Raw genomic sequence first — 27,983 nt, 5'->3', positions numbered from 1 at the left:
AATAGGACTTAGTTGGTGTGAGAAATTGACTTTCTACATTTAATTACATGGTGGAAATGAAATGATTTACATTCCCTAAACAGACCGCGATGGCCGATGTTGGTGGGGGGGCTTCTGGCGTTTGTAGGTTCATATTTTTTTTTTTTAATATTTAAAGACCTTTATTGCTCAAGACAGTCCGTTTTGTTTTCACACAGCGCATAGCCTACAACCCACAGGGGCCGGCAGCAGAGGTTGGCAATCAAAGGAAGTAGGGGCGAGATGACACAGCCATTCAGCCGACAACCCTGGGGTCCGGCGGCGTAGTATAAATAGAACATTTAGACATATTATAATACACAGCACGGTAAACAAGTAGGTCTGTAGATTTTCCATTTTCTTCATTCGTTAGTGTAGGTACATCAGTGCGTCTCCGGCATCTGCACCATATGAGCAACAGTCTATATCCACAAGGAGTATCTAGTAGCAGCAGTGTTTGTTAGGTACTGTGTGGACAGGCAACAGAGGGACTGAAAATCCTGCGTTTGAGATGTCGTTATGACGTGAACAGGTGTATAATGGTATAGCTCACTAATGCAGGGGAGTAGGCTCGTATAGGCGGTGACGCCAGGCTGTGACTGTTGCAGCCAAGACCGAGACATCTGATGGCCTGATGTGCGTGGAACTCCCCAGTGACGGCCACGTAAGTGTGTACATCAGAGGTGAGAGGCAACACTCATATTCGGTCCTCCAGTGTCGGGGGGGCACCCGTCCCAGCCGTGGTTCGCAGCCCATATGTACAGGAGGTTGTGACATGTCATTGTATCGGGAGTACATTGTGTCAGCAGGTACGTGACGTCCCGCAGCATTGTCACGGCGTGTAGAATGTCGCTGTCTACAGCAATAAAAGGTCTGGTCGGGGAACGTGACCGGTGTAGGAACAAATACATGAACCAATACAATGGTGGAATAATAAAGGGTGGGAAGTAGGAGAACGGTAGCTTCTGTCAGCGTGGTATGCGGTGGGGGGTCTCTGCAGTCGCAGCAAGGGGTCAGTGGTCTTGGGGCGGGACGCGGCGGGGTCACCTCGTGACTGGCGTTTGTAGGTTCATGTTCCTTCATGCATATAGCTCAGGGGAGCTAATGAATCCTAAAGCAGTGTCTTTACTTCTCCTTCATTAATATTCCTGAGCAGTAACTGAGGATAGGCAGTGCCCATTCCACCACACTCCAGCAATGGGGTACATGGTGCACAAGGCATATTTTCACATATGTCATGCATGTGTAAACAATTCACATGTTTTCTGTGATTTTGTACGCATTTGCAGCAACATATACGGGGACATGTGTTCTGCTTGTAGATGCGACTGCCGCGGTAGCAACTGTTGCATCATAATACGGCGGAATAAACTTCCCAGCCTCACCGGTTGGAAAGGGCCCACGAAGACGGCGGTCAGGCGGGCTGTCTGACTGGATCGTGGTCAGGCTCTAACTTAATAATCGTAGCTTATGCTAAATTTGTGTAACTAACTCATCCATTCTCATTTTTCTCTTGGCATTCATGCACTGCTACAGCAACGTAACTTCGATGTGCAAAAAGCTGTAACTATTTTGGCGTGAGCAGGTATACCTTACAAGCTGAAATAGTTGCAAAGTTGTGCATATACTGCAGTGAATTCTGGTCATGATGTTATTCCAGCATGGGGTGATCTGGAAATCCCAGTAATAGAAAGTGAAATGTATACATTAGTGTGTTCTTCCTGCTTCGAACTTTAGAACTTGCTGGTCTAGGTTCAGGTGCTCTTCATGACTAAGGGCCATATGTATCTACATACCCTTTTGCGATTTCTTAATAGCGATTTTTAAGGAATCGCTATTTAGAAATCGCAAAATGGTATGTATGTAGAAAATCGCTTTTTTTAGCGATTTCCTAAAATTCCTTAATTGCGAATAGCAAATTGCTAATCGCAATTAAGGAATAATTTCCCATTCATTTCTATGGGCCAGGAGGCACATAGGAATGAATGTGAAATTATTCTCAATTTGCGATTCGCAATTTGCTAATCGCAAATTGATAATAATTTCAAGGGTGCAGGGGTGTCTCAAGAACACCCTGCTGCACTTCTGAAAATGACATGTGTGCGCATATGGCGCACATACATGCCCTAAGGGCATGTATGAGCGTCACATCGCACCTTTGGATTTTTAAAAAAATGCTTTTTTAAGAGAATTCGCAACTTGCCACCAACTAGAAGTTGGTGGTAATTTGCGATTCCTTAAGAGCATTTTGGAATTATTTTTTTCCTTGATACATTGCTTTTAAGAATGCAATCGCAAAAAAGGGAATGCCAAATTTTGTGATTCCTTATTTTGCACCCAAATTGTTTCATACATACTATTTTGCGTAAATGGGTTCGCAAACGCCAACATTCTGCGTATTTCGGCGTTTGCGAACCCATTTTGCCTTGATACATATGGCCCTAAGAGAATACCGCTTTTGTTTTATTTCTGCCAAATTCACATCCTCTTGATATTTTATACTTAGGTGGATTGTTTCGCCCAGCCCAGTAAGCTTGCAGCTGTCATTTTTCAATGTATAGATCTTGGTAAAGGTATCTGAGCTCATATGGAACAAAAGTAATCAACATGATCGAGGGATACTGTGGACATAAACACAGCAGTGTAGTGTTAAAATATAATGACTCAGGAAACTCAAATGGCATTTTTTGTGCAATTAAACTAAACTTAAATGGATTCAATTCTTGGAGATTTGGACAGAAAGATAATAAAGAAACTACTACAGTAAAATATCTCACCCCGTATGTGATAAACTTAAAAATATAGCAAAAAACTGCCTAAACAAACCAATTTGAGTTCAACCATTGGAAGCACAAAAGAGAAATAATGGTACATGAATACAATCTGTTTATATGCCTTTACAAGAACCTTTACTGAAATTAGAACACGTGCTGTCAAATCCAATAGGACTGATTTTAATGTGCAAATGTATGCAAACTGCATTTGTGCATATCTATGTCTCGCCATACTAAAACCAGACATGCTCCCTTTGCCAATGATTGGTTTAAGTAGCTGAACTGTGCGCCCTTACACGAGTGTATGTGTTGACAAGCACACGATTCCTGAAAAAATATATATGTGATATTTCATTTACTATGTGGTGATTCAATGTACTTTTTTCAGATCCAGAATAGTCTGTTGTGCATTCAATGCAAGCAATCCATATGAAGTGTGTCGTGTCGTCCCGCCTGACCCTCTTCAGGACAGGGCAGGCAAACAGGAATGGGAGGAGACTACAACAGGAACAGGATAGGGAGGTAGTCTGTAAGCCAGTGAGAAGCTGGCAGGGAATAAAGCAAGACGTGAAACCTTTCCCTCCGACTCCTGTGTCGTATGTACAAGGGGAAACGTGACAATGGCGACGAGGGTGGGATAGAACATTCCCACGAGTGAAGTCACGACCCAGCCATTTCAGTGGCCCGACAGGCGAGTCTGCAGGCGAGCGCAGCGAGAAAAAAAAATCACGGAAAAGACCGCGAAAAGCAGAGACAGACGCCGCAACTGCCAGGACCAGCGCTAACTCACCAAGGGACGTCGCGCCCCCCCAGCAACGGTGGTGTGGTGAAGGAGATCCCTCTTCGCCGCGATGACGGCCACGCGTGCCTCCTAGGACTGAGAGCTGTGCCCCGAGGACGCGAGGGTCCCCATCCGCCTGTAACGAGGAGCGGTTCCCGGCGAGGAGCAGGGGTGAGTCGAGTGACACGCAGTGAAGCACAGGAGCGTGAGAGTAGCGCCGTCGCAGCGCCGCCAAGAATGTGAGCATGCACGTGGGCCAAAAGTACAGCGTCCCATACGGCGGCCATCTTTAGGTCAGGCGCCAATCATTACACAACCCACGAACCGATAACGGCGGCCATCTTAAAGTCAGGCGCATTTACTAAAGAACTCAAACCCTATGCCAAGAATAGAAATACTCACTGTGAAATGCAAATAAGTGCCTCACCTCAATAAATACCTCGTTATCGCATGAACTACTGCCAATACTTGCAAATAGAAGGAACAAGACATACAAAAGCGGTCATTTCTCCAGAATGTCCAACCCTGGACCTGACAGTACATCCGGAGGGACAGCCATAGCAGGACCAGCTCCACAAGCCACCACAGCCATGATGCCTCAGGCACCCATGGGAGCCCCCTTCATGCGTCAACCGCAGCCGCTAGTGCTGACGACAGGCAACAGCATGGGGCCGGCGTGGAAGAGCTGGAGTGAAGACTTCGAGGACTACATGACCGGATCCCTGGTACAAGACCCGAAACAAAAGCTAGTGGCTTTACGGAACTTAATAGGCCAGGACATTGCGCAAATCATCAAAGAACTGCCGAACGCAACGACTGCCACTTACGAGGAGGTCAAAGGTGCCCTTGATGGACGATTCCTTCTCAAGCGCAATGTAGACTACGAGCGCTACACATTCAGTTTAGCCACTCAAGAAAAAGAAGAATGTATGAGTGACTTCATCATGCGCATCAAACGGATGGCACGATACTGTGATTTTGACAATTTCAAAACGGAGGATGCCCTGAGACTTCGCATCATCGACGGATGCCAGTCGGAATCACTCCGCCGGAAACTCCTAAAAAAGCAATACACTCTGGAACAGATTGAAGAATTAACGAGACTTAATGACCAGGCTGAAAGCCATGCCAAGCGAATGGAAACCCACAAGCCGGACAGGAAGGAGCACGCCCTCCGCGTCCAGTCGCACAGAGCTACCAGGCCTACGAGGCATTCTCACAAGTCGAGCAAACAATCCTACACTCCTCAGAGATCATCCTCCAGGAGGAACACGCGACCTACTACACATTCCAAATCTGCGCCTACTTGCTACCGGTGTGGACAAGACTACCCGCACTCGGGGCAATGCCCCACAATTGGTCAGCGATGCCATCGCTGTGGGAAAGACAATCATTTCGAAATCATGTGTCAGGCCAAGCAATCAACCCACAGGTCGTCCGACAAAGGCCGCAACACGCGACACCACGCACGTGCCATCAAAGGAAGGGAAGGACGCTCTTCCAGCTCCTCCAACGCTAGCCTCCGATCAGCACGCTCATACAGGTCACGAGGGCGTTCCACAAGCTCACACCGATCCAGACATCACACGACAGAGTCCCACCGGTCACGCAGAACTTCGTCCAGTGACTCGTCGTCACACACGTCCACATCGCAGGTCAGTGATGAATACATCTGCATGGTAGCAGACTCGGACCGTGTGAAACGGTACCCACACACGTCCACAGTGCAGGTCAGTGATGAATATATCTGCATGGTAGCAGACCCGGACCGTTTGAAACGATACCCGAAACTGGACATCATGATAGGAGACCATCCGGCGAAGTTTGTCCTGGACTCAGGAGCGTCGTTAAACTACATTTGTGCTCTGGAATACCACAACATGAAACAACGACCTAAGCTGGAGCCAGCAGCTGTTCGCATATTCACATGGATGTCACGCAAACCCCTACCGTGTTTAGGCCGTTTCCACACCACTCTCACGTTCAAGGACCGGAAGATCTTGGCTTACATCCACGTAGTAGAAGGACCAGACGTAGCAGACTGTCTGCTCAGCCTACCCACAGCAGAAAGGCTGAAACTGGTAGAACTACTCTACATGACTGAAGACGCCCCCGACATCGTGGCGAAATTCCCGAACCTCTTCAAAGGCCTGGGGAAACGAAATCACTTCAAGGTGAAGCTGCACATTGATGAAAGCGTGATACCAATCGCTCAACACCACAGGAAGGTGCCCTTTCACTTACAACAAGCCGTCGACGAAGAGCTCCAGGATCTTCTACAATCAGACATTATTGAGCGCACATCAGGACCGACCCCGTGGGTGTCACCAGTTGTGGTGGTCCCTAAGAAGGGTCAGGACAACAAAGTCAGACTGTGCGTAGATATGAGAGCACCCAACACTGCTATCGAGCGAGAGCGCCACCCTGGACCTCAAATCAGTGACATGATCACGAAACTCAACGGCGCCACCGTGTTCTCCAAGCTCGACCTCAACAAAGGTTACCATCAGCTGGAGCTTCATGAAAAATCGAGATACATCACGACGTTTACCACACATCAGGGCCTCTTCCGGTACAAACGGTTGAACTTTGGCATTTCATCGGCCGCCGAGATCTTCCAGGAATCCATCCGACGAGTCATTCAAGGCATTCCTAACGCCTTCAACTACAGTGATGATCTGCTCGTCTTCGGCAAAAATCAGACTGAGCACGACACCGCTCTCGACAGAGTATGCCACGCACTGCTCACTGCAAACCTGACTCTCAATGCCGGCAAATGCGAGTTTCACAAGGACACCCTGAAGTTCTACGGACACGTTTTCTCCAAAGAGGGGATGAAGCCCGACCCGGAAAAAGTAACCGCCCTTGCTGACACCCCGACGCCCCGAGACGTGAGTGATCTTCGCTCTTTCCTTGGAATGGCGAGCTACTGCGCGCGCTACATCCACGATTACGCCACAATCAGTTACCCCCTGCGAGAACTTACATGACAGGGTCAACCTTTCGAATGGACCGACGCATGTGAACAAGCATTCACAGTGATCAAACGGGCCGTCGGATCGGCCATAAACCTTGCCTACTTTGACACTAAAAAGAAAACTGAAATCACAGTCGATGCCAGCCCAGTGGGTCTGGGAGCCATATTGGCCCAATACCGGGAGAACTCTGACCAGCGTCACATCATCGCGTACGCAAGCCGCAGCCTCACGGACACTGAAAAAGCGTACTCCCAACCAGAAAAAGAAAGCTTGGCCGTGGTATGGGCGTGCGAACACTTCCACTTGTTTGTCTACGGCAAACATTTCACGATCATCACAGACCACCAGGCCCTCATTACAATCTTTGGCAATCCCAACGCGAAAATGCCGCCGCGCATTGAACGGTGGGGCCTACGCCTACAAGACTACGTCTTCACCATCATCCATAAGCCAGGGAAAGCTGAAAACCCGGCCGACTTCATGTCACGGCACCCCCTAGTCGGTGCCCGAGCTGACCCATCTGCAGCTGACGACTACGTCCATTTTGTTGTCGACACAGCATGCCCACCTACGGTCCCCCTGGAAGCAATCCGAGATGCCTCAACGAGTGACCCACTTGTGCAAGCGGTTATGGCCTGTGTTCGCAAAAACTCCTGGAGAGATGTGAGACGTTCGCCTCAGGACTCGGACCAGCTTCTTCATGACCTCATGCCCTTCCAGCGTGTACATGATGAACTTTCCATCAGTGACAATGAGCTCCTCTTGAGAGGGGGGAGGATCGTAATCCCACACAAGCTACGTCAAGGGGTCATCAACTTGGCACACGAAGGCCACAGAGGCATAAACGCCACAAAGAAGTCCTTGAGAGAACGATTATGGTTCCCCACACTAGACCAAATGGTTGAAACGACCTTGAAAGACTGCATGACATGCCAGCTAGTCAGCCGAGAGGAACCACCTGCACCGCTCCAAATGTCGGAGCTACCAGAAGGGGTATGGCAACAAGTTGCAGTCGATTTCTTCGGACCGCTGCGGTCAGGACAATACATCATAGTCGTCATGGACGAATATTCACGATTCCCATTTGCACAGCTAATAACATCCACCAGAGCAACGACGGTCATCCCAGTACTAGATGAAATATTTGCAGCATGGGGCATTCCCCTACGGGTGAAATCTGACAATGGGCCCCCATTCAACGGCCATGAGTTCACAGAATTTGCGACCCATCTCAACTTCAAGCACCAGAAGATCACTCCACTATGGCCTCAGGCCAATGGCATGGTGGAACGATTTATGGGGACACTCAAAAAAAGCAATTCAGCAGGCTGAGTTAGCACATAGAGACATCCAACAATCACTGAACTACGGGCATACCGGACCACTCCGCACGGCACTACAAATCAGTGCCCAGCCACCGTCATGTTGGGAAGAGCGCCCCGCACTCGCCTACCCATAGTAAACACTACACCCCAACATCGAACCATCACAGTTGATCACAACTCACTGGCTGATATGGATCATGAGAAGAAACTTAAAATGAAAACATATGCCGACCGGCGCAGACACGCTAAAGAAGCTGACATCCAGGAAGGGGATTGGGTGATAGTTCGAGGCGACCGGCGGGCCAAGGCAAACAGTCGGTATCTGGACATTCCCCTACAAGTCACTAAAAGGAAAGGAACTATGATCACGGCGAAGGCTGACCACAAGCAGATAACGAGAAACATATCGCACTTCAAGAGATGTAACTCACGCAGCAACCACGAGATGTCCTCGAGTCCAGGCTCAAGTGACTCAGCGAGTCAAAGTGACAGCAGTGACTGCAACTGCCACGGTCCCACGCGAATCGCCAGTGCAGGAATCCATCCCGTCCAAACATCAGAACGAGAGAGAAGCCCATAGCGCCAGATCAGAAAACCGCGGCGACTAGTCGAGGAAATATAAAGGAATAAAAGACTTTGTACAAAAGGGGGAGATGTCGTGTCGTCCCGCCTGACCCTCTTCAGGACAGGGCAGGCAAACAGGAATGGGAGGAGACTACAACAGGAACAGGATAGGGAGGTAGTCTGTAAGCCAGTGAGAAGCTGGCAGGGAATAAAGCAAGACGTGAAACCTTTCCCTCCGACTCCTGTGTCGTATGTACAAGGGGAAACGTGACAAAGTGGAATGGTAAAGGGAGGGGGGGACGAACAAGATATAAAGCAGAGGGCGGTAACACCAATCACCCCCTACACGTGCCAGCACACCAGGGAGTATAACAGGTCCACGAGTACCGCCGCCCAGCCCCCGGGATGTGGGCTCAATGGCTGTGTACAAAACTGTGGTTGGAATCGAGATTGGAAAGACTCTGTGCAAATTGATTGTACGTGAATTGTATTTTGAAGTGTGTAACTCTGCAATAAAAATTGTTTTACAAAAAAAATAAAAATGAAGTGGAATGGTAAAACGCATCAAATCTGCTCTGGAAGCAATTTGTGCGAGTGACACACTTGCGGCTTGTTTCCCCATACTGTTCCGCCACACAACCCCAGTTTATTTCTCTTTTCCTATTTTCGTCAAATATTCAGCATTTCGTGGTAATACACGTTTTGAAAACCAATACTAAACACTGAAGCGTTGATGTATTGTTGTGTTTCCTACCTTATTTTTAGCACCCTTTTCCCTGTTTCACTGAACGTGGAAGCGAAATTCAGGGAATCAAGATTGTGTATCTACCGAATTCCTCCCAAAAAACACCTACACTTAAACTTTGATTTCTGTTCATCTCTGTGCTTGCTACAGTTGTCCGGATATCCACAGAGGAGCAGGTGGTTTAACCCAAGGTCATTCTTGGGGAGAGCAGTGGGACTGCTGCTGAGACACATAAAGTTAGTGGTAGAAACTGAGTATGCCATAAGGAGACATAGTTCCAGTTCTGCTGTAGCAAATCATTGAAGTATAAAAAAAGAAAAGTCTAGGCTGAATCAGAGAAAATGTGTGTATACAAAGGTCGATGTGCACTGGAACTTAAAAAAAAGCCTCGCCCCCCATGGTTTACGTTTGATTTTTGCTGACTTAGGAGTCTGCATGCCATGCCACTGCTAAACAGTGCCACAGCATGTGTGCCTCTACCACAGGTGTATGCACTTTGCAATGGATTCATTTAATTGACTAAACTTTGCTGTAAAACCATGCTAAATGGCATACGGATTGCATCAGTTGCATAGACATTAAATGTACAATGCAGTGTGTATTCACATCATCCCCATACATAATAGAAATATATGCCTTCAATGAGCACTATTATCATTTGCCTTGTTTTTGTGGAAATCTGAGTCCCTGGCCCACAGTGCATCCCTTGAGAGTCAAGTGCTAGAAAGTGGTACTTCCTATTTTGGGGCTCCACAGTACAGGGGTGCCAAGGCACTAGAGACAAAAGACTCCAGTTATTAACATTCCAGCCCAATACCATCTGTCTACCATGGGACCCTACAAGGAAGATTTCACACAAATTCAGAAAAAAAGGACTCCTGCCTCCATGAAGACCCAGTTGACCGCACATGACAGGTCCCTGCTGGAAGTCCTGACTGGAGAAAGACCTGAAGCCAGGCAGCCTGCTGTGAGGGCTATAGGAGTCACCAGAAGGAACTTTCCCAGCAGTTGAAGAAAGTTGGGAGTTTTTTTCTACTACTGGAGGACCAGGGCATAGTGCTGAGGTGTCTCCAGGGATGGGCACCCTAGGCAGGCCAAAAAACTAGGTTGGTCCCTTTCAATGCTTTTCCAGTGCTGAAAAGTAGTTAATCAGGACCTCACAGTAAAGGTATCTGGTCTTGAGGAGCCCTGTCTAGCTACAGCTTCCAGGGTTGCCAGGCTAGCAGATTTTGAAAAAGCAAAAAAGTGACTCAGTCCAAAGATAAAACCTTGGACCTCCTCAAGGTGGCACATCTGTTCAAGTGGTGAAGCAATCTCTGCAGCTAGGAATCCAGCTTTGTCCTGCTCTGAGCTTTTGATGCCGACACCAGTGGGGAGCATCACCGACTTTGTCCTTGGGCCTTTGCCTGGCTTGAATGACTTTGAGCTCCAAAACTTAGACTAAAGTCCCAAAGTAAAACTTTTGTCCGGTGTTACCCTATTGGCATATCTGACTTCTGCTCTATCTCTGGCAACCTAAAATCGTGTGTAGGTCCCAGTCAACCCATTGACATGTGTGATAGTTACCTCAAAACGTTTTAAAAAATCCTACTTCTGGTTTACTCTATCTAAGATTGATCATTTTGGTGTCATTTGTCTCTATTTTTCCCAATTGGTTTGGGAAAGCTATTGTAATCATTTCTTCACTTCAAAATCTGTTGGTACTGGTTTGAACTAACACATATTTCTCTGGGGAATTGCCTGCTATGGGGTAGCAGAGTTTCACTGAGAATTGGGTTGAGACCTAACTAAGGTGCATTTGTTATGTTGATAAAGAGTATGGGGCAAATTTGGGAAAACTGGGGTAAATTTGATTAAGTTGGTAAGGACCAAATTGGGTTCAAAGGGAAACTATAGGGGATGGTGGTGCTCTAGGTATTTTATCAGCTTCCTTTCATTTTAAAACCAATTCCTGGATGACCCGGTTTACAAGAATGTACTTTAAGTGAACCCAGTGCTCAACACAGAGCTGGGCACCTGGCCTGCAAAGGTTATCTTTATTACTCCCATATCCTCTGAGCAGTCTCCCTAATTTCATATAACATACCAATATGGCATGTTATATGAATTTGTAGAGCGTGGCTAATCACCCATGAGGGTACCCAGGTGCTGAGGGGGTAGGGGAAGGAGATCATGCATGTTTCGTCTGGAGAGCCATGTCTTGAGGTTCCTTTGGAAGTCCATGAGGGAGGGGGAGCTTCTGAGGTGTTTCAGGAATTCGTTCCAGGTCTTGGCTGCAAGGTATGAAAAGGAGCGTCCTCCGCTTCTGGTCTTCTTGATGCGATGGAGGTGTGCTCTTGCCTGGGACGCAGATCAAAGGTGACTGGTGGGTTGTTTGACCAGTGATTGAGCAGGTGGAAAGGTGTTGTGGAGAGCTTTGTAGGTGTGGGTGAGTAGCTTGAACTCACATCTTTCCTGGACTGGAAGCCAGTGTAGATTGCTGAGGTGTGGTTATTTCACAGGACGTTCAGTATGAGTCTTGCAATGGCATTCTGGGTGGTTTGCAGTTGGCGTAGGACATGGACTGGGATTTCAACGTTGCGGATGTTTCTGTGATCATGTTTACTTGTGATAAGAGCCTGGGTGACCATCTGTCTGGTGTTCAGTGGAATCCAGTTGAAAATCTTGTGTAGCATCCACAGGGTGTGCAAGCATGATGAGGAGAGTGTTGAATTGTATCTTCATGGAGAGGTTGGAGTCAAGGATGATCATGAGGTTCATGGCATGGTCTACAGGGGTGTATGGGTGCCAAGTTCAGAGTGCCCACAGGGGCGTCCCAGCGGAATGGGATGTTGCTGAAAATTAGGGTTAGTTCTGTCTGTATTGAGCTGGAGGCAGTTGTTTTTCATCCAAGCAGCAATATTGCTTATGCAGTTGGCGAAGCTTGCTTTGGCGGTGCTAGTTGAATTGCTAAGGGAGAGGATGACCCGTGTGTTGTTGGTGTATGGTACTATGTTGATACTGTGTGCTCTGACGATGCCCATAAGGGGTGTCATGTAGACGTGAAGAGTGTTGGGCTGAGCGACAATCCTTGAGGGAATCCACAGATGAGTTTCTTCGGTACTGAGGCGTAGGGGAGAAGTCTAACTCGTTGAGTTCTGTCTGTGAGGAAGGAGAATATCTACTTGAGGGCCGGTCAGCAGATGCCCAAGTGCTGAAGCTTTGTGATGAGTGACTTCTAGGAGACCGTATCAAAAGCTGCAGAGAGGTCAAGGAGAATCTGTGCCACTGTTTCTCCTCGGTCGAGGAGGCTTCTGATGTCATCGGTGACCGCAATGAGGTCTGTTTCTGTGCTTTGGTTGATGTGAAAGCCTGATTGAGAGCTGTCTAGTAGTTGATGGAGTTCTAGGTGGCCTGTGAGCTGGGTAATGATGGCTTTCTCCATGACTTTAACTAGAAAAGGAATGGGCGAGATGGGTCTGTATCTGCTGAGGATGTTGGGGTCCGTGGGTGTTGACCTCTGCATTTTTTCACCAAAACGGGAAGGTGGTGGTGGTGATGGAGGTATTGATAATAGTGGTGAGCAAGGGGGAGATGATGGTTTCTTCCAAGGTTGTTTATGAAGTGGGGGCATGGGTCTGAGGGAGCTCCTTAGTGGAAGATATTCATCAGGGTAGTGGTTTCATTTGAGCTGCGCTTACAGTTGCTTTGCTGTTGTTTGGCAATGAAGGAAGTGTCTAGCTGGTCAGGGGAGTTTGTATCAGTATGCTGTGGATCAAATGTTTAGTAGATTTTGGAAATCTTCTGTCAGCAGAAGTTTGAGAGGTGTTTGCAGAATGCTTGAAATAGAATGATGTTATTGTTGTCAAAAGGTGGCAACTAGAGCAGGCTGGAACAAACAGGAACTGGAAGCCACTAGCAAGTCGCAAGCTAAGTGCCCAGTTGCACTAACTCTTATTTTAAATTATGGTTAGTGGAAGGGGTGTGGCCTGGATACGTGTTGGTGTTGAGGTTTGATTAAGGTGAGAGTCAGGGTTGGGTCCAGCATTCTGGTTAGTCTAACCGATATTTTTAGAGTAAATGTTAGATTTAGCAATATGGTTACAGTTTGTTTTGAGGTTAGATTTCGACTACTGGTTAGGGTTAAGGTTATTGCCATTTATCTCAGTTATTATGGATTTTTTTTACTATAGTCTTTTCATTATATGAAGACTAATATCAAATTAAACATGTGTCATTATTGATTCTTTATTTTTAATTCATCATAATTGTATTGATATATTATTAATTTCGCATAAATCTAACAGCCTCAAGAGCTAAAAATAGGATAACTGTTGATCAAGCCAAAATTATTGAGGGTTGCCAGATGTCAGTCTATTTCATACCATGCATGTGCAGCAGACCAAGGGATCAAAGGGGACACAATTATTCTCAAACGTATCAGGTGCACTATTAACACTTTCCCAGCACTGGCCTTTGAAGTTAAACAATGAATGGCATCCATTCATACGCTGGGGGAAGACCCTCTGACTTGCTGGGTAAGGCTCACCAAAGAATTTGCAAGCCAGCAGGCTACGCCTGTTCTGGGAAACAGAAGATCGAAGCACAAACCACGACCCTTCAGCAAGGATGGGGAAATAACTATTTAATAAGGAGGGCTAGAAGGATGGTAAATTCTCTGTGGAGAGCACTTGACTCTTCAATACTGTACAACCTACACAAAATGAGCAGAGAGTTAAAAAGGGACATAAAGAACAGTCAAAGGAAGCAAAACTCCTTCTGGGAAAATTACTGCATGGCATCAAGCCAAACAACTCAGTGAACTTCTGGTGGACTGTAAACAGAGCTGGCAGATATCTTCCAAATGTGACTTCCTCCAACCTCTCAGGGTCAACCTGGTATCATTTCTTTCTTCACCACTTTTATCCGTTGACACAGCCATATCAGCCTTGCACACAGGCCGATGACTCAGAACCTTTAAAAGCCCGCCAAAGCAGTTTACGAGCTGTAATCAAAAATCATCTTGATACGTTGCCTCCACAAGTTTAGTCCAGAAAAAAATGGCAAAGGGCCGCACAGATGGGGCATCAGGCCCGAGCGGTATCCCACCTGATGTCTATAAGGATAACCCATCATTCTGGGCTGCACAGCTAACACCGCTTTTCGCCTCCATACTGCAGTGAAATCGTATTCCTCCCTCATGGCAAGGCTTGTTCTTCACACCAACTTACAAAGGTGGAGACAAAGGGGTCCCTGGGAACTACCGTTTCGTAGCTCTGATTGACAGTGACACCGAATATTTCACAGGGGTGTTACTGGAAGAGCTACAGCATTGAGCTGAGTCTAATACCATCATTCCACCAAATCAGACTGTTTTCACCAAACATACAGGGACCTCAGTGAACATCATGGCACTTTCCCTTTGAACTGACTCGTCAAAGACCAACAGCCAACCAGTCTACTTGTGTTTCATCGACTCCAAGTGTGCATTCGATAGAGTACACCGGGGGAGACTTTGGCAGAAAAAATGAACATCCTGACTGGCCTATTAAGGGCCCTTGAATTATTGCATAAAGACACATGGGTCCAAATTAAAATTGGAGATGGCTCTAGCTTGTCTAGGCCAATTAAACCCATGCAAGGTCTTAAGCAGGGATGCGTCCTTGCTCCAAAATATTTTCATCCTGTTCTTATTTGATCTTACCCCCACATTAAAGGCAGTTAACTCTCATTCGACCAAACTGGGAGGGTGGAGAGGGGAGGTTCTCGAGCCTGCTATTATCAGACGATCTAGTCTTAATTTGCAGAACCAAGCTTGGCCTGCAGCCTCAGCCTACTTAATAAGGAAGGGACTGATGATTAACAGAAATAAAACTACAATCCTAGCAATTCATGGCACTAGATCTCAAACGCCCCCATGGTTTCTGGACCAAGAAAAATTAGGGCAACTAAAAGCTTTAAGTACCTCAGAGTTTACTTCAACGAGATCGGACGGTACAGTGAACAGTTAGAAGAAATCAGAAAGAAGGGCAATGCTTTGGCCTTCGGCCTTAGGTCTCTCGACAAAATTGAAAGGCCCAATGCTCATGCCGATTTTGCAGGTGGCCTACGCACAGATACTTCCAACCTTGACCTGCAGAAGCGAGGCACTCAGGGGTCAGGATAGTGCAATATTGGATAAAATGCTTGTCCCAGTCTACAGATCAATCTTCCAGCTACCCTCCCACTCATCCTTAGTCCAGACTAGGCTGAAGGTTGGCATTGTTAAACAGACACTGACACAGAAGGAGGCCTTAACGACCGGTTGCCACAAACTTAACTTGGCAAAGGAAGGCTCACTGGGCCATTACCTTTGGTCTGAACTGTAAACTAAATATTATTCTCGGGCAAGAACTTACCTGTTGAAGGCCTTGGGCACTCTTGGTCTAACGAGCACTTGGGTCCTATCCATTAGTCATCGCAAAGTTAAAAAGCTCGCAAAAGCAAGCAAGTAATTACTGTCACTGCTTGAGGACAAGCACTACCTGTCTCAACGCAAACATATTTGGATGACCCTTCATAGCTATACCAGGTTGAAATCACAGGGTTACTTAAGTGAATCCTACAACGACTGGAGCAAGGTAGAGTTTATGAATCATAGGTTGGGGATACTACGGACCCTAAGTCCCTATCCCACAAGGGAAAGACGGGAAGCATTGGAGAACTGTTGGCTATGCGACCATGGTTAGAAAGACATTATCGTGTATGAAGATAAACATCTAGGAAACCATAATAGCTTGTCACATAGAAAAAATTAATTAAAGGCTAAAGGCTATTCTCGGAGTTATGGTACCAAAATTATTTTATTAACATTACATCAATTTGGATACTGAATTAAAAACAAACATATAATCAGGACAAAAGATTAAAAATTATCCTAACTAAGATATACAATACATACATGTCAATATACAAATGCATACAACAAATAACGAATTAAAAATGAAACATAATAAAAAAGGTGAGTGGCACAATACAATATCTTCTCGACACGCGTTTCGGCGACCAGCGCCTTCTTCAGGAAAGCCACGAATTTACCTAGGTTATGAACATACAATAGAAATTAAAAAACAGCAACTTCTAAAAAACAATCTATATACATATGGTACCAATCAATTCAAAACTCTAAATATTGAGAATTAGACAGAAGACCTAACTTTTCCGACAAGTCTAGCTCATGAAATGTCACGACAAAAAGGTTTAAATTTCTGTGCTCATTGATCGTGTGTAGTTATTGGGAAATCTCAGAGAGAGGATGTAGTTGTCACATTCAGTTGATTAGGGAAAAAAAGGGGGGGGGGAACCATGATTCTTATTGATCTTATGGCTCCAAAAATATTTATTATATTTATTGCTACTAACTTTACTAATATAAATGGAAAAAGCTTGATACTGTCTGACACCTGGAGCAAAAGTGGGTCAAAGATCTCGATTTCTTTTAGAACAATAGTCACCAGTACCGAATTCTGTCAATGAATAAAACAGTTTATGTTATGTGCACTATCTCTGTTGTTATGATTTAGATCGAACGATAATTAAACATTAGGATCTGCATTATATTTAGAACACAGTGCCGTGTTGACTATAAAAATCCATTATTGTGGGCCTATCTGACAAAGCACTAGAAGGGGAATCGGGATCAACTATTTCGAATGGATGGTAATTCCCTCACTTGAGTGACTTCGAAGGAACAGATATCTATTTCCAATAGATGTTATATATCTATCAAGGTATATATCTTGCATCACTTACTTTCTTTGTATCGTTATGGGAGCTTGGTTTTTGCTAATACCCCAACGAAGAATAGAGCCAGACTTCACAAAAAAAATCCGAAATCAAGATTTCAAAGTTCTGTCAAAAAAAGATGCAAAAATATTACCCAAGATGTCTCTATTATTTAGATTAAATCGTTTATTATTTAATTGCCTTTGAATGCGTTATACTAAAAGGAAAAACCTTTCTTCATAGTTTATTAATCTAATTTTTTACGGGGCGACTGCCTAACTTGTGGCCACACGAAAGTTGATTCTGATTTTAAATTTTGTTTGTTGGTATACACAGTCAGAAATTACAATGGAAAATATTTTACCCTATATATGTGGTCATCCGATAAATATGTAGGCACAATACACCCAAATTTGCGTGTCCTCGTGGTGACAGGGTGTGTAAATGGTAACTGAGGGTAACTGAAAGGAATTAAAAAAGAAGAAGGATAAAGGAAATGAATAACACGAAAAAAGAAAGATTTTTTTAAATAAAATAAAATATTATCCCCTAAAAAGGAGAGTAATGACCTTATTTAGAATTTAACTCTCACTTCTTGCAGACATCTTATTACGCACCTTAAGTAGGTAGTGCCTCCTTTCGTAAACAGGAACACAAACTTGATATGAGAGCTGTCTACGAGGACATTCCGGATATAATTTCGACTTTTAAGGTCATGCTTGATAAATATTAAGGGCGATACCACAATCTATAAAGAGAAAGAGTCAAGCGGTAACGGATATTAGTTAAATGAACATATTCTAAAAGGAGGGGAGTCGGTTATTAAAAAATGGGGACTAGCTGTCTGTTACCTGGAATCAGAAGACATGCTTATCGTCTCCACATTAGATAGCAGGATATAATGTTCAAATGCTAAAGGTAGTGTGGAGGAAAGATAGCAAGCACTAATTAGAAGATAGTACGTATCCTCGTATTTATAAACTTATTTATTTTTTAAGGCGATAACTTTTATTACCAAATGAGGAATACAGCGGTACGTGAACAAGTACCATATAACAACAAATATCTTGCTAATCAGACAGTTCACAAGGGGCAAACATAGACACGGATATACACGTAGACACCGATATAAACGTACCTATGGAGAATGGTCCAAAAAGCATATATGTGGAGACCTGGAGTCGTGACCGGGACCTTCGCGGTCTAACGGATCGGGGCGCGATGAAAATCGCACACAGCTGTTGGAAAACATTATTTAAATGCTCTTTTTCCATTCTATTGGTTGACTACATAGTGGTCACGTGACTGGCTACGTCAGACGCAGGTGGATCGAAGGAAAAACCAGCCTGCAGTGAAGTTCGCATTTAAAAGTGTAGCGCCCAGCTATACCACATGGCCCTGGGCGTCATAAATCTAACGGAGAAAACAGACGTCACAGATGTAACGGAGATAGACACGCCCTATGAACACATTGTCACAAAATTTCAATACCAAAACACAAACGTAATATCCCTACTATATAAACGCACAACTCCTAATATAGCGACCAATATAACGAACATAGTTCAAGAATCAAAAAACAAAGGGTATGACGTTCTCGCAACAAGGATACATTTATTGGTCATACAAATTATAATATCTGATCATCTATAACGATGAAGAGTTGGGAACAGTAAAACTGATAGAAGACATATATTTCAAAGTAGCCATGTTAACATGGTCTACCTATGGTACTTGTACTCTACATAACGAATTTGCGAGCACATGGTAGTTGATTAGGATAACAAGAATTCTAAATATAGAAGAATATATATATAAATGAAGAATATGTATATAGGTATTGCGTTTGTGTTATATATCTTCTAGATCATTGCTATCGAATATATGTTACGTACCTAGAGTCCAAGATTCATACGGATGCAAATGGATCAACGATTTAGTTACTCTTGAAGGAGTCAGATAGTTTAATAAAGATAGTGTTATCTTTATCAAGAAAATAACCAGTCCAACAGGAGAAATCCACAAGAGATGCAAAAGAGACAGGTAGTCACAGGAACATATGCCCAGAACTAAAAGAGTAGGGATAATGTCTGGGTCAAACAATTGCATTCTCCCAAGGTATTTCGTTGTTTAACCCGTTCCTAAAGGTATCCAGACTAAATATCCAAAAAACGTTGCGTTTCTTACGGATTCTTTCCCCACCTTTTTGGTCCGGAATGTTAATCTTTTCAAGAATGCGCCATTTAAATTCATCAGGACCGTGATTACAGTCAATGAAATGCTTCACCATTGGTGAAAGTAGCTTCTTCGTCTTGATCGCAGAGCGATGTTCTGTTAGGCGCACTTGGATAGAACGCGACGTTTCACCTACATATCCATTCCGGCACGGACATTGGATAAAATAAATGACATTTGCTGTCTTGCAATTCCACATACTAGTGGCAGATACAGTACAGCCATTATGTTCAAATGTCTCTCCTTCCAAAATGTTCGAACAAGATTTACAGCTTGAACATTTGAAAGTTCCTTTAATGGGTTTATTAGTAAGGATCGATTTTTGTATTAGATCACATTGATCTACATGTGCCGTGAATCTCGAGTGAACAATCTGATCTTTAATGTTTCTATTTCTTTTGTGGTCAAATAAGGGCTTCTCTTGTTCTTGTTCTTGTTCGAACATTTTGGAAGGAGAGACATTTGAACATTATGTTCATTTAACTAATATCCGTTACCGCTTGACTCTTTCTCTTTATAGATTGTGGTATCGCCCCTAATATTTATCAAGCATGACCTTAAAAGTCGAAATTATATCCGGAATGTCCTCGTAGACAGCTCTCATATCAAGTTTGTGTTCCTGTTTACATGGCTACTTTGAAATATATGTCTTCTATCAGTTTTACTGTTCCCAACTCTCCATCGTTATAGATGATCAGATATTATAATTTGTATGACCCATAAATGTATCCTTGTTGCGAGAACGTCATACCCTTTGTTTTTTGATCCTTGAACTATGTTCGTTATATCGGTCGCTATATTAGGAGTTGTGCGTTTATATAGTAGGGATATTACGTTTGTGTTTCGGTATTGAAATTTTGTGACAATGTGTTCATAGGGCGTGTCTATCTCCGTTACATCTGTGACGTCTGTTTTTCTCCGTTAGATTTAGGACGCCCAGGGCCATGTGGTATAGCTGGGCGCTACACCTTTAAATGCGAACTTCATTGCAGGCTGGTTTTTCCTTCGATCCACCTGCGTCTGACGTATCCAGTCACGTGACCGCTATGTAGTCAACCAATAGAATTGAAAAAGAGCATTTAAATAAGGCTTTCTAACAGCTGTGTGCGATTTTCATCGCGCCCCGATCAGTTAGACCACGAAGGTCCCGGTCACGACTCCAGGTCTCCACATATATGCTTTTTGGACCATTCTCCATAGGTACGTTTATATCGGTGTCTACGTGTATATCGGTGTCTATGTTTGCCCCTTGTGAACTGTCTGATTAGCAAGATATTTGTTGTTATATGGTACTTATTCACGTACCGCTGTATTCCCCATTTGGTAATAAAAGTTATCGCCTTAAAAAATAAATACGTTTGTAAATACGAGGATACGTACTATCTTCTAATTAGTGCTTGCTATCTTTCCTCCACACTACCTTTAGCATTTGAACATTATATACTGCTATCTAATGTGGAGACGATAAGCGTGTCTTCTGATTCCAGGAAACAGACTGCTAGTCCCCATTTTTTAATAACCGACTCCCCTCCTTTTAGAATATGTTCATTTAACTAATATCCGTTACCGCTTGACTCTTTCTCTTTATAGATTGTGGTATCGCCCCTAATATTTATCAAGCATGACCTTAAAAGTCGAAATTATATCCGGAATGTCCTCGTAGACAGCTCTCATATCAAGTTTATGTTCCTGTTTACGAAAGGAGGCACTACCTACTTAAGGTGCGTAATAAGATGTCTGCAAGAAGTGAGAGTTAAATTCTAAATAAGGTCATTACTCTCCTTTTTAGGGGATAATATTTTATTTTATTAAAAAAAATCTTTCTTTTTTCGTGTTATTCATTTCCTTTTTCCTTCTGCTTTTTTAATTCCTTTCAGTTACCCTCAGTTACCATTTACACACCCTGTCAACACGAGGACACGCAAATTTGGGTGTATTGCGCCTACATATTTATCGGATGACCACATATATAGGGTAAAATATTTTCCCTTGTAATTTCTGACTGTGTATACCAACGAACAAAATTTAAAATCAGAATCAACTTTCGTGTGGCCACAAGTTAGGCAGTCGCCCCGTAAAAAATTAGATTAATAAACTATGAAGAAAGGTTTTTCCTTTTAGTATAACGCATTCAAAGGCAATTAAATAATAAACGATTTAATCTAAATAATAGAGACATCTTGGGTAATATTTTTGCGTCTTTTTTTGACAGAACTAAAAATTGTGAAGTCTGGTTCTATTCTTCGTTGGGGTATTAGCAAAAACCAAGCTCCCATAACGATACAAAGAAAGTAAGTGATGCAAGATATATACCTTGATAGATATATAACATCTATTGGAAATAGATATCTGTTCCTTCGAAGTCACTCAAGTGAGGGAATTACCATCCATTTGAAATAGTTGATCCCGATTCCCCTTCTAGTGCTTTGTCAGATAGGCCCACAATAATGGATTTTTATTGTCAACACGGCACTGTGTTCTAAATATAATGCAGACCCTAATGTTTAATTATCGTTCGATCTATATCATAACAACAGAGATAGTGCACATAACATAAACTGTTTTATTCATTGACAGAATTCGGTACTGGTGACCCTTATTCTAAAAGAAATCGAGATCTTTGACCCACTTTTGATCCAGGTGTCAGACAGTATCAAGCTTTTTCCATTTATATTAGTAAAGTAAGTAACAATGAATATTTTTGGAGCCATAACATCAATAAGAATCATGGTTTCCCCCCCCCCCCTTTCCCCCCCTTTTTTTCCCCTAATCAACTGAATGTGACAACTACATCCTCTCTCTGAGATTTCCCAATAACTACACACGATCAATGAGCACAGAAATGTAAACCTTTTTGTCGTGACATTTCATGAGCTAGACTTGTCGGAAAAGTTAGGTCTTCTGTCTAATTCTCAATATTTAGAGTTTTGAATTGATTGGTACCATATGTATATAGATTGTTTTTTAGAAGTTGCTGTTTTTTAATTTATATTGTATGTTCATAACCTAGGTAAATTCATGGCTTTCCTGAAGAAGGCGCTGGTCGCCGAAACGCGCGTCAAGAAGATATTGTATTGTGCCACTCACCTTTTTTATTATGTTTCATTTTTAATTCGTTATTTGTTGTATGCAATTGTATATTGACATGTATGTATTGTATATCTTAGTTAGGATAATTTTTAATCTTTTGTCCTGATTATATGTTTGTTTTTAATTCAGTATCCAAATTGATGTAATGTTAATAAAATAATTTTGGTACCATAACTCCGAGAATAGCCTTTAGCCTTTAATTAATTTTTTCTATGTGACAAGCTATTATGGTTGCCTAGATGTTTATCTTCATACATGAATTTTCCCTGATCTAGGAATCACTTATTCTTGATTATCCAGGGGGCCTTTGTTTGATTCACCATAGAAAGACATTATCCACATACTTTGTGCCCCACATTTATGGAGGTACGGCGGGAGCTGCTTCGAAGATCATGGAATGATCGATGCATAGGGTTCTGCAGGGTGGCAGTGATGGCCTGCTTTGAACCATCGGACAGCAGGACAAACTGTGCATTGGTGAAATTCCTAAGAGATTTACGGATAAAGGTTAAAGTCAGGGTCCTAACAGATGCAGGGGGTGACAAGTTAAACCACATAAAACATGTTGCACCTTATGCCATCCTTCACCTTATATAGGTACATAGGCATCACTAGCTGGAAAAATCCCTGGGCACTTAGCTCGCTGCTCCCGCGGGCTGCTGCCCTTGAATGCTGTCCTTAACCCCTGCCTCGGACTCATTACGTGTATGTAGGCTTTACTAGCCTGCTAAAGTACTGCGATGCTAAGTCTGCTGCAGTCGCACTTTTTACCGATAAGGCCGCCTCTTCCATCACCAACATTCAGGTATCACTATCTGGAATATCATCAAAGTCCCTGCTCCTGACTTATAACATGCATGGAGGTTCACCAGCTGGCTAAAGCACTGAGATGCTTAAGAGTGCTGCACTCAAACTTTTTATTGATAATGTCCTTTGCACACTAGTCGGATAATCAACAATGATTATCGCCCCTTATCCATCGCACCTGCACGCTTACTTTCACATAGATTATAACAATTGATTATTTGTGCAATTCCGCAGCCCATCGGGGAGAGCTAGCATGCTCAGAAATTTGGCTTAATTCTACAAGTCACTTTATTTATGCATCCTTGCTGCCAAGTCACCTGGCGTACATAGCCTTGGGGGCATTCCACCTTATCCATAGGGTAGGAAGTAAGTCCATTTCTTAACTCTTTCTTCAAAAATCATTCTAGATGGGTTTATCTTTTCTTTTAGTGACAGTGCTGATGGCATCATTTGCCCGTTTTCTGTGTCTTTTGAATGTGTTAATTGTATTTATTCTGTACAGTATTGAAATGGTTTTAACAATCAAGCAATAAAGATGTATTACTATTTTTTTCTCGCAGTTTGTATCTTCTACAAGGATACCAAAAATTGTATCATGTATACATGTCCTTGCTGCGCGCACCAGTAGGCACTGGGTACCCACTTGGCAAAACACTGTACCTAATGTCACAAGAGGCCTCTTGTCTGTAAATGATGCTAATAAAGTGTTTGTAACTTCTAAGAATCAAAATCCATGGGAAGGGTAGATTTCCTTTTCAATTTGCATTAAAAGGTCCCCTTAATGAGCATCATTATGAATGCTACATGAGGCAGCTTTTATTTTCTCAAAATTAGGGAGCTGCGTGGGCTGAAACACAAAGGGTTCCTCATGCTGCCATATAGCCTTTTCAGTAGGAATTGAAGCAAAAACAACATATATGTAGTGTGTCTCTCGTGTTCATTGTTAGAATTAACAGTTCTCTTTCTTTCGCATATCTTTCTTTAGATTTCCTTCCTCCAGGTTTTTGTTATGACAGACTAACCTCCATTTCATGGAAATAGTTAATGTCTGCTTGCACATGTACGGCTGCACCTGGTCCATGTGTTTTTCCCCATTTGGCTTGTTGCTGAAACTGTCCCTGGTCCTATGCATTGCAAATTGTAATTATGAGAATCAAAATTATGCGATTAGGCAAAGAGAACGGCGTCATTTTGATATCATAAGTGTATGACAACAATGAATTATTTATTTACTAATTTGAATGTTAAAGCCCTGATATAAAAATAAGACAATGCAATAAAAGGGTAAATCAAAATGAACATCAAGAACCAACAGCTTGAAAACAAACAGAAAAACAAATTACAGCATTAACTTGACAAAGGAAGCCTGGGCTGAAAAGATGGCTCTTAAGAATCTTTTTTAATGCATATAAAGATGTATAAAGTTGAAGTTTAACAGTCAATAACTCATTCCAGATCCTTGGACTTAATAAAGTCCCAAGCAAAGAGGAACCATAAGGAGGATAAGGCAATCAAGTGGACAGTATGGCTTGATTGATACAGGCTAGTTAAATCAAGTAGATGAAGAGCAATTTGAAAATAACACATAAATATTGAAAATTGAAGACAACACACAATAGACAACCAGGGTTCACAGAATAAGTATGGTGTATATGGACAGAGTTGTTATGGTCAAATAAACTACTAGTAGATGATTTAAGAATGTATTGAAGCTAAAGAAGGCCACAGCTTGCATGTATTTTAAACAATGCTTTGCATTGGCATCACAATTCTTTGGGTACCGGTCAACAGTACAACTTGTAGCTACATCCTCTATTGTACCTTATATGTGCGACATCTAGGACAGGAGATGCAAGTGCAATAATAAATTACTGGGCCCCAGTTGTATCAACCTGGCTCCTCACCTCCCACCCCTTACCATGGACCTTCAAACTGGGGGCCAAGTAACCCTCTCAATACATGTCTGTCTGAGTCATGAAGTAGAGCAGTCAAAGCTAGACTCAGGGTGTTTTTTGGTTTGGCTAGAAACTCAAAACTCAGCAGCACATCCTAATGATCAAAAAATCAATGCTTCATTAAGTGCTTTGTCTTTTAAAAATGAAAAGTATGTGTATACACGCACAACTAAATATTGCTCACTAAATTACAAAATAGTAAGTAAAAAAACACGATTTCAACCCGTACGACAGATGCCTCCCAAACTATGGGCCTCATTAGGATGGCGAACGGACCTGCGTCCATCCGCCACCCCCGTGGAAGAGGGACCGTCCGCATGGGCAGCAGCGGTCTCTCCATGCAAATTAGGATGTGACCGCCACCCTGGCGGTCCCATCCTGGATCTTTAACCTTGCGGCGGGTGCTGCTTGAAGCAGCACCCGCCGCAAGGTTAAAAAAGCATGTTTCACATTTAAATGCACAAAGCGGCAGGCACCGTGCGGTGCCTGCCGCTTTGTGCATGCAAATGGAGGGGGGTACCATAGGTACCCCCTATGTGCACCCCCAACCCCCCTTTACCCTGGGGGCCCGCAAGGGCCCACCAGAAGCAAAGGTCCACATGCTTTTCCACGGCGGAAAAACCGCCGCGGAAAAGCATGTTTACTCATGCTTCCTAATTTGGCTGACGGTGTCTTGCAGACACCGCCACCAAATGGCCCGGCAAAACATGCGGATCAGCGGCGGACGGACCTGCCGTCCGCCGCTGGTCCCACCGCCATCCTAATCTGGCGGTGGGTGTTTGATGTGGCCGCGGCGGTGAATCCGCACCCTCCGGGCCGGCGGTGGCTTCCGCCGGCCCGGAGGATGCGGATTCACCGCCATCCTAATGAGGCCCTATGTGTGGTGTACCTGAGAAAAAGTTACCATTGGGAATCTAACAGCTCAAACCCTGACCAGACCCCTTTAACAGTTTGCGCATCAGGTGTTTCAGAGGGCTGGCAGGGTGGGGAGGGTTTTGTTGCTCTTGGCCTGCCTGCTGCATTCCTATTTACAGTGCTTCTAAACAAACAATGTAAAAAATGGTTTTAAAGTATGCTATAAGCATGCTTTGAAACCATTTGTTTTAGCATTGTTTATATAGAAGCACTGCAAGTAGGAACGTGGCCGGCAGGTCCTCAACAAAAAAAAAGTCTCCCACCTTTCCAGCCTACCAAAACGCCCAGGGGCTGTGACAATGTCTCCAGATGTGCACATAGCATATCCTGCAAATCTACATGATTATCAAAATTCGCACATACTTGCTTTGTCAAAGGGTTTACAAGGTATTCACATCAATCCTACAGCCTATAGTAGTGCTTCCAATCAGTAGAAAATACAGGCACTTAATTTTCCTAAGTACAAACCATATTTGTCATCCCATAAAAACATTAAATCTACAGTTCAAAATTAACATTTCAGTGCAACATAATTTGACCATAATTATGATGACATTGGTTTTGACAACACTCCACGCCAATGATAATTCAGGTCAAATTACATAGTTCCTTTTTTACACAAGGTTGCCTAGGAAACTCATAGGATCCTAAACACCAACTGCCCAACCACACTCCAATGGCAACCCAAAAGCAATGCCCTTGAAGAGTCTTAAAACAAGCGCCTGCTTCCACAGGGGTCACTAATTCTCACTCCTGAAAAAACACAGCGCAGCTGACATTTCTTGCCTGCAAGGGTCTTGTGGAGGCTTGTCACTACTTGAGTCAGCCCCTTGAACGCTCTCCAAAGCAATGTGGTCCTCCCTGTCCCTGAGCAAACAGTGTTAGATATTCAAATTTTTATCACCATGGCTCAGGAGTAATGACCACGAAGTTTGTCCGTTTTGCAACATAGATAAGGGCGACATACTTCACATGACCTGTCTTTGCGAAGAGCTACGGCCAGCCCGCCAACAGCTCTTAAAGGACCAGTTCAAGCAGCTAGGGACTCGCACTAGAAGGCAAGCGGTGCTCGCCTGCCTGAACCCTTGGAATACGATACTGAACTGCAGATATGTTAAGTTCCTTGCGATGATCGAGCAAAAACTGTCAAAAAAAAAAAACTTTGGATCATTGACATAGGCAACAAGTAGGCGGCCAACAGGACTTAAGGGAATACGCTGCCCCGCCTTAAGATAAATGCTCCTGTACAATCAGACTGGGTCCTTTAGTGCATGCTTTTTAATGATGATTGCAATGAACACATTTTTATGACATTTTAAAACCTTTTCTTTGTATTGTATAACGCTTTGCACTGGTTTTAATTAACTATGCATAATAATCTAAAAAAAAAAATTTTTAAATCATCAGGCTCCTGTGGTTTATGGGACACTTCTTTGCCCCAAGAGTTTCTCTTCATACATCCACTGTGGCCAGTAAATATTTACTTGTCTTTTTAACCTGTTTGATGCACCCACTGATGATCTTCTCTTTATTCAGCAGCTGCTGCTGTTCTTTCCTGGGACAGCTCAGAATCATGCAGCAGTCTAATGACTGTGTGGTTCTGCAGGTCTCCTTTCCACCTGGCACTCTGCCCCATGCACCAGGCAGGGAAGACCACTGACCGAATATCCACTTGCACTTTTTCTTTCACCAAGCTTGAGGCCGCTCTCCACTCAAGGATCACACATGCCAGGATCCAGGAGCTCCCTGGAGAGAGGTGGAGTGTCAGTAGTCCCACCACCTCTAAAAGGCAGCATGGGTGGGCAGTCAAAATATCGAATTTTAAATATTGACCTATATTAATATCGAGTTTTTAATATTCTAGGAACAGAATATCGAAGTCAAGAATATCGTTGACCAGAATATTGACCCAAAAGTAAGTAAGTCTTAAGTCTGTCCTAAGTTTGTCTTAAGTCTGTCCTAAGTCTGCCTTAAGTCTGTCTTAAGTCTGTCTTAAGTCTGTCCTAAGTTTGTCTTAAGTTTGTCTTAAGACTGTCTTAAGACTGTCTTAAGT

The 27,983-nt window shown here is 43.6% G+C and overlaps 1 protein-coding gene across 1 annotated transcript in view; it reads left to right on the top strand.

Annotated features, from left to right (window-relative positions):
- The window catches only part of ALK (ALK receptor tyrosine kinase), a 2,452,973-nt gene that overhangs the window by 2,030,017 nt on the left and 394,973 nt on the right, over positions 1-27,983 (top strand). The window lies entirely within an intron of this gene.

This window comes from Lissotriton helveticus, chromosome 6 (assembly GCF_964261635.1).
Source record: "Lissotriton helveticus chromosome 6, aLisHel1.1, whole genome shotgun sequence".
In the NCBI taxonomy this organism is placed as follows: domain Eukaryota; kingdom Metazoa; phylum Chordata; class Amphibia; order Caudata; family Salamandridae; genus Lissotriton; species Lissotriton helveticus.
The sequence above is the reverse complement of the archived record's forward strand: the minus strand, read 5'-3'. Positions and strand labels throughout refer to the sequence as shown.